The sequence below is a fragment of the Periplaneta americana genome, chromosome 6, assembly GCF_040183065.1.
Source record: "Periplaneta americana isolate PAMFEO1 chromosome 6, P.americana_PAMFEO1_priV1, whole genome shotgun sequence".
Lineage (NCBI taxonomy): Eukaryota > Metazoa > Arthropoda > Insecta > Blattodea > Blattidae > Periplaneta > Periplaneta americana.
Genome location: NC_091122.1, coordinates 20,133,088 through 20,150,682, shown reverse-complemented (window position 1 = coordinate 20,150,682; position 17,595 = coordinate 20,133,088). Strand labels below are relative to the sequence as shown.

The following is a 17,595-nucleotide window of genomic DNA, read 5'->3' as shown; positions in this document are numbered from 1 at the left end:
GCCGACCACACCACCTCATTCTAGTGCCGAGGTCATGGAAAGCATGGGGCTCTACCTCCATGCCCCCCAAGTGCCTTCATGGCATGTTACGGGGATACCTTTACCTTTACCTTTTTTATTATTATCATCATCATCATCATCATCATCATCTCCATTATTTCCTTTCCCATTCTTTCCTGACTTAGTTACCTCATGAGTGATGCCTTACTGGTGTCATTTATGAGGTACAAACCTGTCTTCAGACAGTTGATTAAACAAGAACATGATATGTGATGGTTGCTTATTGAAATTAGTAAATTAAAATAAGTAAAATTTCAATAAGTAAGGATGCATTGTTGGTGTGCATTTTATTCATCTTATTCTAGTGCCACATAAGCATAATGCTGAAAAGTTAGATTTAGAAGATGCTTGTGACTAATTTATAGGGGCAAACACATTTGCATCACTCCGTGCTACGTAATAGTGAGTCCACTTTCGTATTATCAACTGATAGAAAAATTCAAGTCCCCAAGTTAAAATGTTTATATAATTGTAACGTTCCATTTAATTACTAAAAATCGATAATTGTCCAGAACAGCTACGCACAAGATAATGCGTAGATTTTTCTGTGTATAGTTACTAGTATGAGGAACAAATTGGTATTCACATAAAATCCAAAAGAATGTTACCTACAAGTAAATGGGACATAGCCCCTGGACCTTATACTAACTACAAACATTACAAAATCGTTCTCCATTTTGTTATTTTTAGCATTCTACAGTATATTGTATAGACCTTACTATCCGTAGTCACATCAATATTACGAAAAATAATATCATTAAAGGGAGGATTTATGAGATTCCTTTGGGAAATTATAATCAAGTGTTTGAGCCCACCCAATGTTTTTAAAACGTTGGCGCCACTGGTAGGCCTAGTAAAAGGTAAAAGCCACCTGTGAATTAATCTGAAAATGACATATAGTACAGTTAAAGCAAATCATGGTATTTTTGTCCATCCAATCAGAATATTATTGCCAAGTGAAATAGGACAGGCTATACTTTCTGGTTTCCATGAGCCAACTCTTAGTATACAGTACTCTAAAAGCCTTCTCCCACTATGTATATGGAAAGGTGACGAATGCGGGCCTAAAGTCTCGTGAAACTACAAAAAGTACGAAGCATGTATAAAACTTGAGTGTGTAGTGGACGGGCTTTGCTATAAAGAAAAGGGAACCATAACGACTCAATACTTGAAAACCTGATGATAATGATTACGGTGTTGCGATGATAGTGATGGATTGAAGATAGTGATGGTCATTATGGTGTTGGTATTATAATAGGAATTTTGGATATTATAATAGGTAGGGAGGAATTTTGATAGACCTAGTAGCGGTGATAAGTGTATAATGGTTAGGGCTACGATTTTGATGAAATTGCATTTTTTTTCTAGTAAGCCAGAAACATAGCCGCTTTAGTATTTATATGTTATGTGATAAACTGAGTGTTTTAAGACATATTTTGTTAGGGCATTTTTTTTGCATTGTTTGCCTGTTTCAACTCATAAGAGCATCTTTTGTGTTATTCGGACATTTTTGAGGCATTTTCATTTAATTTTGGCCACAAATCCCCATTATTAATATAAAATAATGTTTATTTCCTTTGATATTTTGTCTGTATATTTTGTCCATTAATACCCTTTATTTTTTACTTCGTTATTTAACGACGCTGTACCAACTACGAGGTCATTTAGCTTCGATGGAGTTGGTGATAGTGATATGATATTTTGCGAGATGAGGCCGAGGATTCGCCATAGATTACCTGACATTTGCCTTACGCTTGGAAAAAACCTCGGAAAAACCCAACCAGATAATCAGCCCAAGCGGGAGTCGAACCCGCGCCCGAGCGCAACTCCGGATCGGCAGGCAAGCACCTTAACCGACCGAGCTACGCCGGTGGCTAATACCCATTATTTTGTATAATATTTTAATCGTTTTTCTACACAAATATTGCCCTTTTAACGTAGTACACTCCATGTAATGGATCAGTCCAACCACCCCTTCAATATAGACTCCTCTATATTTGCTAATTCCGTATAAGAGTGGCCTTGTGATGGGCTACATGGAAACTACATCAGGTAAAATAATTAATTAAAGTGTACCACTTAGAAAAAATTATGTAAAATTAAATAATCTTAAATGTTAGTACTAGAATTTAATTTAATTACTAGTCTAAATATTAAGTAGCGCAAAACTCCTTTTCCTACTAAGCCAATTTTAGAATGTAAGATCAATTTTTAGGGCATTTTAAGGGCATTTTTGAAAGATTTTTAGGTCATAAATGCATTGTTTTTAGAACATTTTTTTACGATTTATAGATCATCAAAATCCTAGCCCTAATAATGGTAGTGGCGATGGTGGTAGTAGCGTGAGATGGCGATAATGATGATAATGATGATGGTGATGTTACGATGCTGGAATGGTAGGCGAGTATAATAAAATTGCTCGCGGGATGTAGCAAGCTAGCAACAATAACTAGCCGTCACTGAACTGCAGCCACTCCCATCGTAGACTCCACGTCACAACCAATTCCATTAAATTTCAGTTTGCGTGTCTTTATTGTTTTTTTTTTTCAGTAGCTGCCCTATGGGGTAGTGGCGTTATATTCAGCATAGCTAACCAAGCTTCGCTTTGAGTTTAGCAAAGAAAATGTCAATATTCAAATTTGTATTGCACAAGCGAGTTAGCTTGTTTTCTCATTTTTAATAATAATAATAATAATAATAATAATAATAATAATAATAATAATAATAATAATAATAATAATAATAATAATATCGGCACGTATTTGTCATAGTCCTATCAAGCAATAGATCCAATGAGTTGTGATCTCCATCCATTTGTTGTAGGATCCATCTAGACGCTGCGGTCATCAGCACACTGCACCCTCGGGCTAGCGTCTCTTACCCGCGGAGAAGACACTGCACTATGGTGCATTCGTAGCTGCTGGCGGGTATGCTCTCTACCTCTTCCTGCTGCACGACGGGGCACAACACGTTGCTCCGCTTACCCTTTACCCATTTCAGCGAGTGCTGACGACCACTGATCTAGAGGATTTCTCGCGAGGTATGCAGATTTCTACAGGTTTTCAAATACTCATTTATATGTAGGCCTAATAATGTAAGTTTTTGGAAATTAATTTTTCTTGTTTGAAAGGTTCAGAACCAAAGTGGGCCAAGCGCCATTTACTAAAACCGTAGAAAACAAGGGTTAAAATTAAGTTATTACCGTAATTCAATGGAAACATATAGCAAGTAATATAAAGTATACTTACTTACTTACTTACTTACTGGCTTTTAAGGAATCCGGAGGTTCATTGCCGCCCTCACATAAGCCCGCCATTGGTCCCTATCCTGAGCAAGATTAATCCAGTCTCTACCATCATACCCCACCTCCCTCAAATCCATTTTAATATTATCTTCCCATCTACGTCTTGGGCTCCCCAAAGGTCTTTTTCCCTCCGGCCTCCCAACTAACACTCTATATGCATTTCTGGATTCGCCCATACGTGCTACATGTCCTGCCTATCTCAAACGTCTGGATTTTATGTTCCTAATTATGTCAGGTGAAGAATACAATGCGTGTAGCTCTGCATTGTGTAACTTTCTCCATTCTCCTGTAACTTCATCCCTCTTAGCCCCAAATATTTTCCTAAGAATCTTATTCTCAAACACCCTTAATCTCTGTTCCTCTTTCAAAGTGAGAGTCCAAGTTTCACAACCATACAGAACAACCGGTAATATATCTGTTTTATAAATTCTAACTTTCAGATTTTTTGACAGAAGACTAGATGACAAAAGCTTCTCAACCGAATAATAACACGCATTTCCCATATTTATTCTGTGTTTAATTTCCTCCCGAGTGTCATTTATATTTGAAGAGCACAGTAAAAGAACGTGCTTTGTCCACTTTTTTTCAAAAATGAGTTATGCATGCTATGAGATGCAGGATTCCATGTAGTTTAAAGTTATTAATCGACCAATGTGATAATGTGAATAGTCGAAGTGCTACAAGAGATTTTAGATTTGGCGTACAGGGAAAGAACGTGCTAAGTCCTCTCACTACAGGGAAATAATGTGCTCTGTCCACTGTTTCTGTGATTTAATTTTTAGTTTCCTTATGGATTGGCATGCATGTTATAGCAGGAAGAAGGGAATTGGAGTAAAAATAATATTCCATTGTTTTTCATTATTGTTATAATGAGAAAATTCGTTCTTGCTGCATAAACTTTATGTACAAGTATAAATCTTTTTAGTTTGAGAAATTCAGTTTAGAAGTATAAGTGTTGTAAATTTGTCACTTAAATTTTAATATTATTATTAAATAATATTACATTATTGAATGTTGATACTTCATCTGAGGATGGAACTCTGAGACCTTCGACTTCTAACAGTGTTAAGAAAAAGAAAGTACGAGGGAGAATGACTGCAGTCATGAAGAAATTAAGGGTTCAATCACATGAAGTAGGAGAAGACTGCAACTGTTAGTTAAAGTGTTTCGAGGAAGTAAGTGCTGAAGAAAGATCAAGTATTATAAGGCAATTTAATGATTTAGAAGACTGGAATCAACAATCATTACATATGACTGCTCATTACAATAATTCCAGTTTATCGAAAGCGACCAGTCATTACAGCAATGGAAGGACCAATAAATTGTATCTCCCAGAAGAACTATCAGTGAAAAAGATGTATAAAATGTTCAAGAAAAAATACCAAAATTTAATAATTTCATATGAAACATACAGAATAATGTTCAACACCAAATTCAATATAGCATTTGGATATCCAAGGAGTGATACATGCATGTGATAAGTACACAGCTGAGATGGAAGTGATGAATGCAAGACAGACTGAAAATAATTTAGATGGCAACATGAAGAAACAAGTTTTGGAATAAATTAATAAGATCACCAGTAACAACAAGGTCCATAAACCCAAAGTTGAAATATTTTATACCAGAAAGAGGAATGCTCGTTTAAGAAGTCGGAAGTTTGAAGAAACAGAAGCAATTTTCATGGACTACGAAAAAATGTATGCTTACCGTACATTAGTATCAATGATGTCTATTAGTATTACAGAAGGCAATTATCTGTTTACTCTTTCAATATTCATCAAATTTCAGATGAAACTTCAGTGTTTTGTAGTTGTACTGAAGATAATTGTAGAAAAGGAGCCAATGAAGTCGTATCCTTTTTAAATCACTTTGTGACAGGAATAATGGACAACAAAGCGGATATCTCGAAAATTTTTGTGATTCATATTCAGGCCAGAGCAAGAATTATATTGTTCTGAAGTATCTTAATTATCTTGTGAACGAATTGAAACTTATGAACAGAATGAAACATTCGTTTATGGAATGTAATAAAATATAGGACTAACTAATACAAAAGCAGTAGCAGAACTTCCAATGGGTTGGGTGCGGATCATGGTACAAGCTCGAAGTAAACCTACGCCTTTTGATGTTGTGGTGTTCAATCAAGATATGATGGGAAGTTGGGAGTCATTTCTGCAGAAGAAATATTTATGGAAATGCTCATTTCTTACAAGGCCCATCAGAGGGGTAATCATCACAAAAGAACACCCTCACCTCATTCAACATCGTGATATGTGTAATGGAACTAGGATTTCATCGGTGGTGAGAGCTTCACTGCGATTTCGAGAGCAGCAATCTGAAGAATACCCATGTCCTGCTTACAGAGGCAAAACACAAATTATTTTGAATAATTTATTTTATATCTGCTAATAATTTAAATATCGGTAACATTATTTCTAACAAAGAAACTTCTCTGGTAATATCGAAGGAAAAGTATTAGGACCTCCAGATTTTGAAGGAATTTCGTGGACAAGAAGATAGAGTGTTTTACACAAACCTTCCACACTAGACTGGGCTGTGCATTTTGGGACAAAAGTGATTTTTATTGTTATTAGGTCCTGTGCAGTTTGGAACAAAAGTGATCATTGTTATTATTATTATTATTATTATTATTATTATTATTATTATTATTATTATTATTATTATTATTATTATTATTTGGCTCTGTGCATTTTGAGTCAAAAGTGAGCATTATTATTATTATTATTATTATTATTATTATTATTATTATTATTATGTCCTGTGCATTTTGGGACAAAATTGCACAAAAGTGATCTTTATTATTATTATTATTATTATTATTATTATTATTATTATTATTATTATTATTATTATTATTATTATTATTATTATTAGGCTTTGTGCATTTTGGGACAAAAGTGATTTTTATTATTATTAGTTCATGTGTATTTTGAGCCAAAAGTGATCTTTATTATTATTATACATTGTGTGTTTTGGGACAGAATTGATCTTGTTTTATTCTTATGAGGCCCTGCGCATTTTGTGACAAAAGTGATCATTATTATTATTATTATTATTATTATTATTATTATTATTATTATTATTATTATGCCCCACTCCACTTCATTACAGAAAAAGTTAAAAAAGGAAAGAGAAAATGTTTAACGTTATGTTATCATTTAAAGGTTTGTCAATCCCGTGATTTTGAAATTCTGAATTCAATATTTCTATACACACAATACGCACAAACACACATACAAACACGTTTCCGGAAGAAAACAGCTTTACTTGTAATATTTAATCTAAAATTAATTCCTCCGTACATAAGAAGCACGTTTTTTCCCTGTAACTTAGGACATTACTTTACGTAAATGTCAATAAAACTACAATTTCCAAAAATAAGGATGCAAACTTAAATTCAAATTCATTCAGATAACCTGTTCTTTCATACTGACTTAAGTGTTCATTAATATCTCCGTTAGTATCCATGGAATTTGGTTTCAAACTTTGAAATTGCTCTCCTGAAAAATTTGATAAAGTGGACAAAGCACGTTCTTTTCCTGTGCTCTTCATTTGTTACTGTTGCTCCAAGATATTTGAATTTTTCCACCTCTTCGAAAGATAAATCTCCAATTTTTATATTTCCACTTCGTACAATATTCTGATCACGAGACATAATCATATACTTAGTCTTTTCGGGATTTACTTCCAACCCTATCGCTTTACTTGCTTCAAGTAAAATTTCCGTGTTTTCCCTAACCGTTTGTGGATTTTCTCCTAACATATTCCCGTCATCCGCATAGACAAGAAGCTGATGTAACCCATTCAACTCCAAACCCTGTCTATTATCCTGAACTTTCCTATACACATTAAAACTAAATGATATGTCAGTCTTCATTAAACTATGGTATTCACTTAAATTTAACCCTTGCTTTCTCGTTTTTAATAAATGGCGCTTGGCCCACTATGGCTCTGAACCCTTCTATACTCCAGCATTATAAACAGTCTTTATCGTTAGTGAAAATCGTGCATAATATGCCGCATTATTGCACCAGTGCCTTAAAGTATTAGCGACATAACTTGTGCCATTATTATGAAACAATTTGCCGAGGGACGGCGGTAGGGGTGGGCGCGCCCAACCAAACATTTTCCTGCCCACCCTTTCGCTCTTCCTGAAAGAACACCATTCAAGACTTTCAAATTTAAAAACTCTTGTGCAAAATTCCCAGTAGCCCACTGTTCATTATTTTCGAAGTCATGCATATTTTATTAATGATTCAACATATTCGTGCTTCTGCTTTAATACCGCATGTAATTAATGACAGAATAGCTTGAAGCCGTGGTAGAACTAAGCTTGCCATAAATACCTCATGAAAATACGGAACACTTTTACTATTGACGATTTTTAAATGAAACTGAAGTTAAAAGTTACGGAAAATGTGTTTAGTAAGATTGAAACAACGGAGTTAACAAAAGAAAGAACACTATTGCCCTTAAACAATTTTTATTAATGTCAATTTAGTTATGTCCTTTAAATGTCCCAAATGTCAACGTCATTTAAGTTTTCTGCTATGAATATGTAGGACCGATCAGCGCTCCGAGCAGCGGAATAGGCATTACGAGGGAACCACTTTAGACCCGTATTTCAAGCGCTGTGCGCCAGCTTGTATAATCTCGTAAGCAACGGTTCCAATTATCCGGAACTGCCTTTGTCTCACAGTTGCAGGATACGAGGAATTTTCTGTATACTGAAATTATTTCAGTTGGTTTTATTTAATAGTCTTTATGAAATGTTGTGTACAAATGTAAGAAACTTGCATATAACTTAGTACCGGTACTCATGAAGGAAGACACTGCAATTAATAAATAATAAGATATAAAATAACACGGATGGGTAGTTCTTGGTGATCTATCTGTTGGATTCGAGTAGGGTTTTCAAAATGCCAGTAACAGACATGATGAGAGCAAGCCTCGAGGTGTGATGTTTATTGCAAGAAAAATACTTGCAATTTGAGAGAATATCTAAAAAAAATATTAAATTATTAATTAGTAGCTTATTTTATTGTAATTTTCTTACTAGGAATTTAGATTAAAAACAATTGAAATGGTTTTGTGCTACTAAATTACCGAATAAAATTAATAATGTATAGTGAAAAGTATACATTTTTATAAACTGAACTTATCGCATTACTGTATAGTAAGCTATAAAGTATACAGTATTATGATCATTGATATTTTATTTCCTTTTTAGTATTAGCTAGCAAGATTGAATCTCTCCCAATTGCTTCAAAAAGTGAATACCAACGATGATTAAAATTTAAAGTAATTTGGCTCTCAGCTTTTGTGGAGGCAAGTGTAGATTTTTTCATATTTATCTAGATACACACAATCTCTTTTTTTCGCGTGGAGGAGAATCACTTGTTCTGATCTGAACAAATTTAGCGTCTTAACAAATAACTAAACAGAACTGAAATCAATTACCGACAGATAGAAAACAAGTGAAAACCAGAATTACAAACGTTATTATGTCATACGAAAATTCAGATCAGTTCACACATTCTGAAATTTGATATATATTATTGTTGTTATTATTATTATTATTATTATTATTATTATTATTATTATTATTATTATTATTATTATTATTATTATTATTATTATTATTATTATTTTCAGAAAACTTATGTGTTATCGCAGTTTCAAATGTAGCATTCTTTCAAATAGTCTTTAATAAATCTTCGTTTTTGTACATTCTTAAATATGTCTGTAATTGAATAGTTTGCTTATACAATTGCGAGTATCACATTTGAGTTGTACTTTATTGAAAGGTAGTACAGAAATGCATTTTTAAATAGTAGTGACTGCTGTTTCATGGTTCCATGTAGTGTCAGTCTTTTTAACTAAATTTTCATTGTCAAGAGAATAAAATAAACTCTTTAATCTAAATGTCCCTACCCATTATCTCCTGACTTAATTGCCTCATTCATGATGCTTTATTGGTGTTACTTATGAGGTTCAAACCTATCTTCGAACAGTTGAATAACAACACTCTAAATGTGAGGGAAATTTGATTTAAAATACAATTATCAAAGATAACTTTGGACATTGTTTTTCATTTCCCTATTAAAGGAATTGAACTATGACCGTTTTGGCTATTTTTGTAAAGACTTGTCATTTATTATCTTCAACACTCCTAAAATAACAACAAAATGATTTAATACTCCAAAACTAATAACCCAACTAATGTCGATTTATTTTAAAATTTGCTTCTGTCTATATGCTAGATTGGTGCATAATTATTCTTCTTTTCCAGGTACCTGCTGACAATCCATACGGAGCTCTGAAAATGCTTCAAGAAATTACAAACTACCAATGATCCTACAACAGCAGCATTTTTAACTTATACTCGCCTGCAGACTATTCATTACATCACAACAGACATCACACCCTCTACAAGAGGAAGTAAGGAATGGTGCCTTGTTAAGAAATAAGAAGAGGTATAGATTGAACTTCTTCCATTGCTGTTGCTTCGAAACTTGTGAATTCCTTATTCTTTAAAAGCAATGGGAAAACGTCGAATCTGTACCTCTTCTTAATCAACACTCCAGTTGAAAGAGTATTAAAGCATTGAAATCGTGCCCTTTGTTGAGTGTTCGATTTCACTACAGTGTTAATCATCATCATCATCATCATCATCATCATCATCATCATCATCATCATCATCATCATCACAATCCTCAGTATTCAAGTAGTACAATTCTGTCTTATGATACAGACTCTAGCCATCTCTTTTAGTCTCTCTCTGATCTTCAACAGACTCTCAGAATCATCGCCTTCTGTCTTCCAATATAGTCATATTGCCCTTTTCTCTTCATTACTTTGCCTCTAGCATAATTTCCATCTTTTTGGTCGAACTATGCTTATTTTTCCAATTGGTAACTTATTCCTTACAATTTCTACGATTCTTCTACTTCCCATATGATATACATGATCATCCCACTTTTTTTTATTTTGAATCCACTGTTGACAGGTGCATTGTTTTGCTATGCTGCATATCTTTACCAGAACTACATGCTGCACATATTTCAATAGAAGGCATTTTTAAACTACATGCAGAGAACAAGGGGAATACACGGAGAACAATAGGAAAACAAGGAGAACAAGGGGAAGATAAGGAAAACAAGGGAAATGCAAGGACAACATGGGATATACAAGGAGAAGAAAGGGAAATACGTGGAAAACAAGGGAAACACTAGAACAACTATGGGAATACAAAGAGTATAGGGGGAATACAAGAAGAAAAGAGTAAGTACAAGGAGAACAAGGGAAGTTGCATTTTTATGTTATGGTCAGTTCTCAAGTTACCCGTTCCCCATACCTAGTCAGGAGAAAAACTTACTGTCCACCCGGGTGGTTATGTCACAGGTCGTCGAAACAGAGGAAATCACGTGATCATTACTTAACAGGGTCCTTTACTTTAAATTATTTTAAACAGTTCTATAAAATTCCGTAGACTTCAATTCCTTACAGCAAATGCCTATTTTCAGGAGAAGCCCTAACAGCCCAGCCACTAGCCTTTACAGAGGGGCCAGCAAAAGCAGGTGGAGGAAACCAAAGTGACATATTCACTCGGACGGACAGTAGTTCTTTGCCAAAATTGTTAGTGGAACCAGCGTTCTGAGAGAGTCTTTTCATGAATGCATGTACTAAACTTAAGATGAGTTGAAGGAATGTAAAAGAACACAGACATATGATGGTGTTGCATCATAACATACATCACATTTATTAGAAGAGAACCAAGCATGTGGAGTATCAGTACTAACCGTACTACATTTATAAATATGTTTTTGTAATTTAAAAACTATTTGAGGTGTAGCAAATCTGAAAACAGATTCTGAAATCCTGTATAATTCTACATATTTCATAGCCAATATATCTGGATCCCTTTCCTACTGTTCAGGAGAAGTGAGTGCTTTAAGACGCCTATTGTAGTAAATATTTACACATGCATTGTTTAAACCTTTAATAAATTTTACTGTATTGTATTTACAATAAAAGAACTTGGATATCCTTAAAGCTCTTTATCTTTTGTACATTTTACGTATAATTTTGCCCTTTTAGCTTATGCTGTTGCTGAGCTATTAAATTATGAAGAACTGTTACACAGTTTCACTTTATCATCCTAGTTTTACACAGAAATTTACACTGTACCTCACAAATAATGACAGGTGATTTAAGGAACTCCAAATGCTTGTGTGAAACGACTATACTCGAATTTTTTAATTAAAGTAATAAAATGAAGCGGTGAGAATGAGATAGCCCAAAGTCACACGTTTAACAAATATAAGTTTCTTGTGAGTGTTCATTTCTTACACATAGGCCTATGGGGAAGCTACTAATTAAATATTATAAAATTTACTATACAAATGACGTTAGTATATGCTGAAGAAATTATCGTTCCACATCTAATAGCATTGATTCCTACACCTTTAATATGCTCTCCTATGAAGTTTTGTCTTTGTGACTTAGGACTGTATCATTCTCATCCCTTCCAATATTATATAGATATTAACATTGTAGTGTATTTTGTATAATATACGCATACAAAAACCATATACCCTATATTTCCATGACTTATGTGGAAAACTTCGAGGCACATTAAGTAGAGAATGGAGCGAGATATACCATGTGGTAAACCACGAGACATGAAGTTCATCTTACACTTCTGTTTCTATGGTACACATCAATACGTTTTACTAATTTTCTCATCTTTACCTCAGACATAGACATTTTAGGTCAACTTGTGTTTAAATAATGTTTAAAGCTGCAACTGCACAAAAAGTACTTTCCTAGAACATGATACATGTGACAGCCTATGGTTTTTCATCACATCTCAGAAAACACACAGAAACTCTGCCCAAATGTAAATTCATAGGCCAAGTTAAAAGGATTTTCAACAAAGCATCACATAGAATTTCTTTGTGCAAAGAAATCACTGGTCTTCCTCTCTCCCTCTTGAGTCTATTGTTACTCTCTGCAAGTCATGCATTCAAGCAGTATTGATTCTTCTAAGCAAAACATTGCAACGTGAATGAGGTAGGTCATAAAAACTATTCTCATATCCTACTCCTGGAATAGCTATAGCTAATTTACTTAGTTTTATTTAGGCCTATACTTAATATTTACTTAGTTATATTTACATTAAAGTTTTGGATGCTTTCCATTGCAGTGATGCAGTTTCCATAAAGTACAGTAATTAAAAGAAGTGATAAGAAAAAATAAACTTTGGGCTGAGTTGATTTTCATATACATACACTACCAAAACATACAAGGAAACTGGAGGACTGTGTGTCCAGGACATTGAGAGAAATTTAGTAGTAAGAATGCCTCTCTGCGATGCCTGGTTACTGGCATACTGACGTTATAAAGGAACAAGTTTGGGGTTAGATTGGCCATTTTTTAGTTTTCTGGGTCTGAGGCGTAAACTGTACTGGAGGTTCTATTTTGACACAGGGGTGCAGGAAATATGCCGGATTCATTGTACAGGCCGATATTTTTCTATTAAACAGAGCTGGGGAAAATCCTCTCCAGAAACGATTTTAACTGATTTTCAGAAACAAAAGATTGATCAAAACAAGGAGCAACGGCATGAGAACAAAAGTTGGAAGAGGTATTGAGGCTCGCTTCACTGAGCCATTGTAATGAATACTTAGACCGTTTTAGAACATTTTAGATATACGATAAAATACTAATTTTTGCTCCATTTCTATTCTACTTTTTATCAGGAAAACACTCCCCCTTATTTAGTGATATATAGTATTTCCGTGGCTCACTGAAGGATAGCCGACATGTTGGCCTTCCATTAAAATGATGGAAAGACTAAGACTAATCTCTTGAAATGGAAAATGTATGGCATACTTCAAGAGACGAAGGTATTCAGACTAGCTTTAGTGACTATGTAAATTAATGAAACTTAAACATAATATTGAATGCATCTAACATTGTTTAAATCATATTTTTATGGTTAAATTTATCCCAGCGACGGCACCATCTAAGATACGTGCAAAACAAGCACCAAGGACCTGAAAATTAGGGCTCGGAGGTGATTAATAATTAATAAATTAATTACCGGTACTTAGATATCAGCCTAACACGAAGTTCAGAAAGCCTGCGCCGGGAGCAGCACATGATAGAGCGTGCATATCCTGCCATCTGTCATGTATTCTCTAATCTACTTGCAACTGAATAGCGACCGTATTTTGTTTCCGAAAAGAATGCGTATGGTGATCATCATTTGTTTATTATGAGAATAATTTATGTACAATCACTAAAGCTAGTCTGAATACCTCCTCCAACTTATAATTGTCAGTCCGTTGCTCCTTGTATCGCTCCATCTAGCGCTACCAAGCGGATGCACTTTGTACTAATGAGAATCATCGCTGCGAAAACGATTGTACGTATATTTTCTCGAACAAAATGGTGCTCACCGTAAATGGAGAGCATGTACATTAATAATTGTGCAACTCGAAATATATCTAACTACGATAAATGGATCTCTTAACAAGGTTTTCAATTATTAATAAATAGCTGAAATTGTAATAGGCCAAATAAAGAGAAATCTACAGGAACGGGAGTACGAATGGGAAAAAATGACACAATTGGAGGCATACTAATTATAATCGACCTTCTAAATACACACCTTACCCCCCATTAAAATACTGTCTTACGTTTCGGAAGATTCTCATTAGTACCAAATGCATCCGCTTGGTAGCGCTAGATGTATCGAAACAAGGAGCAACGGACTGACAATTGTAAGTTGTAGGAGGTATTGGAATAATGTTAAATTTTAGCTTAACACAAAGTTCAGAAAGTCTGCGATGGGTGCAGCACATGATAGAGCGTGCACATGCCGCCATCTGTCATGTATTCTCTAATCTACTTGCAAGTGAATAGCGACCGTATTTTGTTTACGAAAAGAATGCGTATGGTGATCGTCATTTGTTAATTATGAGAATAATTTACATACAGTCACTAAAGCTAGTCTGAATACCTCCTCCAACTTATAATTGTCAGTCCGTTGCTCCTTGCATCTCTCCATCTAGCGCTACCAAGCGGATGCACTTTGTACTAATGAGAATCATCGCTGCGAAAACGATTGCACGTATATTTTCTCGAACAAAATGGTGCTCACCGTAAATGGTGAGCATATACATTAATTATTGTGCAACTCGAAATATATCTAATTACGATAAATGGATCTCATAACAAGGTTTGGAATTATTAATAAATAGCTGAATTTGTAATAGGCCAAATAAAGAGAAATCTACAGGAACGGGAGTACGAATGGGAAGAAATGACACAATTGGAGGTATACTAATTATAATCTACCTTCTAAATGCACCATTTTTTTTTTTTACCTTTTTAGCTGCTGTCATTTCTAATTTAACTTTTGGGGGAGCGTAGACCAACCCAGCACATCAACTGCAGATGATGTGGATGGATAATTATTTTAATAAAAATTGCTAAGTTAGCCAAATTTTCTTTTTAATTTTATATAGATATATTTAGTGAGTCTTATTACTTTTAATTTTGACGGATTCTGACGGATTTCCAGGTGCTAGACTGACGGGAATACAAGTTATGTGTTGGCAACACTGATTATGACTGTCAATTGTATGTATATTCGAACAAAATGGTGCTCATCGTAAGTGGAGCGCATATAAATTAACTATTATCCCCGATCACATAATTATATGATCAGGGCTATTATGCAATTCCAAATATCTAATCACGATAAAAAAAATCTGCTGTAAAATACCGGTATTTTATTAAATAGGTTCCAAAACTTACGACATTTTATTCATTATTATTTTATTATTATTTATTTTTTTTAATTGGTGGCACTTTATATGCCTGTTACAATAAGTTCCAGGTCTCATTATTTTATTATTAGAATTCACTTGGAAGTAGATTGCAGAATACAGGACAGATGGCAGCATATGCACGCTCTATCATGTGCTGCCCCCATCGCAGACTTTCTGAACTTTGTGTTAAGCTAAACTTTAACATTATTCCAATACCTCCTCCAACTTATAATTGTCAGTCCGTTGCTCCTTGTTTCGATACATCTAGCGGTACCAAGCGGTTGCATTTTGTACTAATGAGAATCTTCCGAAACGTAGGACAGTATTTTAATGGGGGTAAGATGTGCATTTAGAAGGTAGATTATAATTAGTATGCCTCCAATTGTGTCATTTCTTCCCATTCGTACTCCCGTTCCTGTAGATTTCTCTTTATTTGGCCTATTACAATTTCAGCTATTTATTAATAATTCCAAACCTTGTTATGAGCTCCATTTATATTAGTTAGATATATTTCGAGTTGCACAATAATTAATGTACATGCTCTCCATTTACGGTGAGCACCATTTTGTTGGAGAAAATATACGTACAATCGTTTTCGCAGCGACGATTCTCATTAGTACAAAGTGCATCCGCTTGGTAGCGCTAGATGGAGCGATACAAGGAGCAACGGACTGACAATTATAAGTTGGAGGAGGTATTCAGACTAGCTTTAGTGATTGTACGTAAATTATTCTCATAATAAACAAATGATGATCACCATACGCATTCTTTTCGGAAACAAAATACGGTCGCTATTCAGTTGCAAGTAGATTAGAGAATACATGACAGATGGCAGCATTTGCACGCTCTATCATGTGCTGCACCCTGCGCAGAAACTCTGAACTTCGCCTTAAGCTGAAATATATCTCAATTTTTAACTTTGTCCAAGTCTTAATTTTCAGGCTGTTGCTCCTTGTTTTGCATTTATCGTAGATTGTGTCGTCGCTGGGGTAAATTTAACCATGAAAATATGATTTAAACAATATTAGATGCATTGAATGTTAAGTTTAAGTTTCATTATTTTTTTATTACTTATTTGTTTTATTTTGTCACTTATACAGCTGACATCACAATTTATTTTTATATAGTGAAATTTGACCCGTATTATGGTGAAACGAGCGCTCAGGGACTTCCGCCGATTTTGGAATAAACACCGACGCACTTGAACTCCCAACATAGAAAACAAAAAAAATCACCACTAATCGCTTTCACCTTCATCTTGACGAGATAATAAAAGCCTAAACTAACCTAACCTAACCTAACTTAAGTGCGTCGGTGTCTATTGCAAAATCGGCGAAAATCCCTCAACGCTCGTTTAACCATTGCGAATAAATGAACACACAGTTTTATTAATAAAAATATTTAATTTCAATTAACAAAAGAAATGGTACTCTTAGTTGCAGTACAAAAATACTAGATCTGAAAAATTAACACCGATAACAGCCATGGAAATTATTACAGAAAATTATTCTATTTTATATGAAATTTAAAAAATGACACTTTCGTTGTTTCAAAATTAATGTCTGCCACTTGATAATCTACTGGAGAAGCTACGACCAACATAATATAAGTTTAAATAACATAGTCTGAGTTTATTCAAGAAGTAAAAATTTTACAATATAATTACAGTACGTCATCACTGCAGAAAAATTATCAACACCATGATACCCATTTGATTACAATGATATACAATAATTATAATCTTCAACTTCTGGAAAATATGAAGAAAAAATACAGAAATACAGAAATAGTTAAATTACTAGCATTTGAAACTATAGAGGCTACCGGCGTGGTGCAGTCAGTTAAGGCGTTTGCCTGCCGGTCTGAAGTTGCATTCGGGCGCGGGTTCGATCCCCGCGTGGGCTGATTACCTGGTTGGGTTTTTTCCGAGGTTTTCCCCAATCGTAATGTGAATGCAAGGTAATCTATGGCGAATCCTCGGCCTCATCTCGCCAAATATCATCTCGCTATCACCAATCTCATCGACGCTAAATAACCTAGTAGTTGATACAGCGTCGTTATATAACCAACTAAAACTAAAACTAAAATAAATTGAAACTATAGATACTGGTATATTTTCAAAATCATAGTGATTACACATTTTACCCATATGAATTTCTACAATAAAATAATATAGCTAGTTCAGGTAGGGTATATGTAGATGGTGTTGAACAGCAACCTCGTATGTAAAAAAAAAAAAAAAAAAAAAAAAAAGAAGGAGAGAGAGAGAGAGAGATTTCACTTTATCCCTATCAAAAAGCCTTTCCAAATCTTCTGCAAATATGTCTTATGTTAAGGCATGAATACAAACTTTAGAGGAAGATA

At 34.4% G+C, this 17,595-nt stretch overlaps 1 long non-coding RNA gene across 1 annotated transcript in view; it reads left to right on the top strand.

The window, feature by feature from the left end:
• Positions 1-11,699, top strand: part of LOC138701128 (uncharacterized) — a 449,457-nt gene extending 437,758 nt beyond the window's left edge. The window contains exons 6-7 of the long non-coding RNA XR_011332456.1: positions 2,884-3,100; positions 9,681-11,699. This is a non-coding gene — a long non-coding RNA (uncharacterized lncRNA). The remainder of the gene's footprint in view (positions 1-2,883; positions 3,101-9,680) is intronic.
• Positions 11,700-17,595: the final 5,896 nt, after the last annotated feature.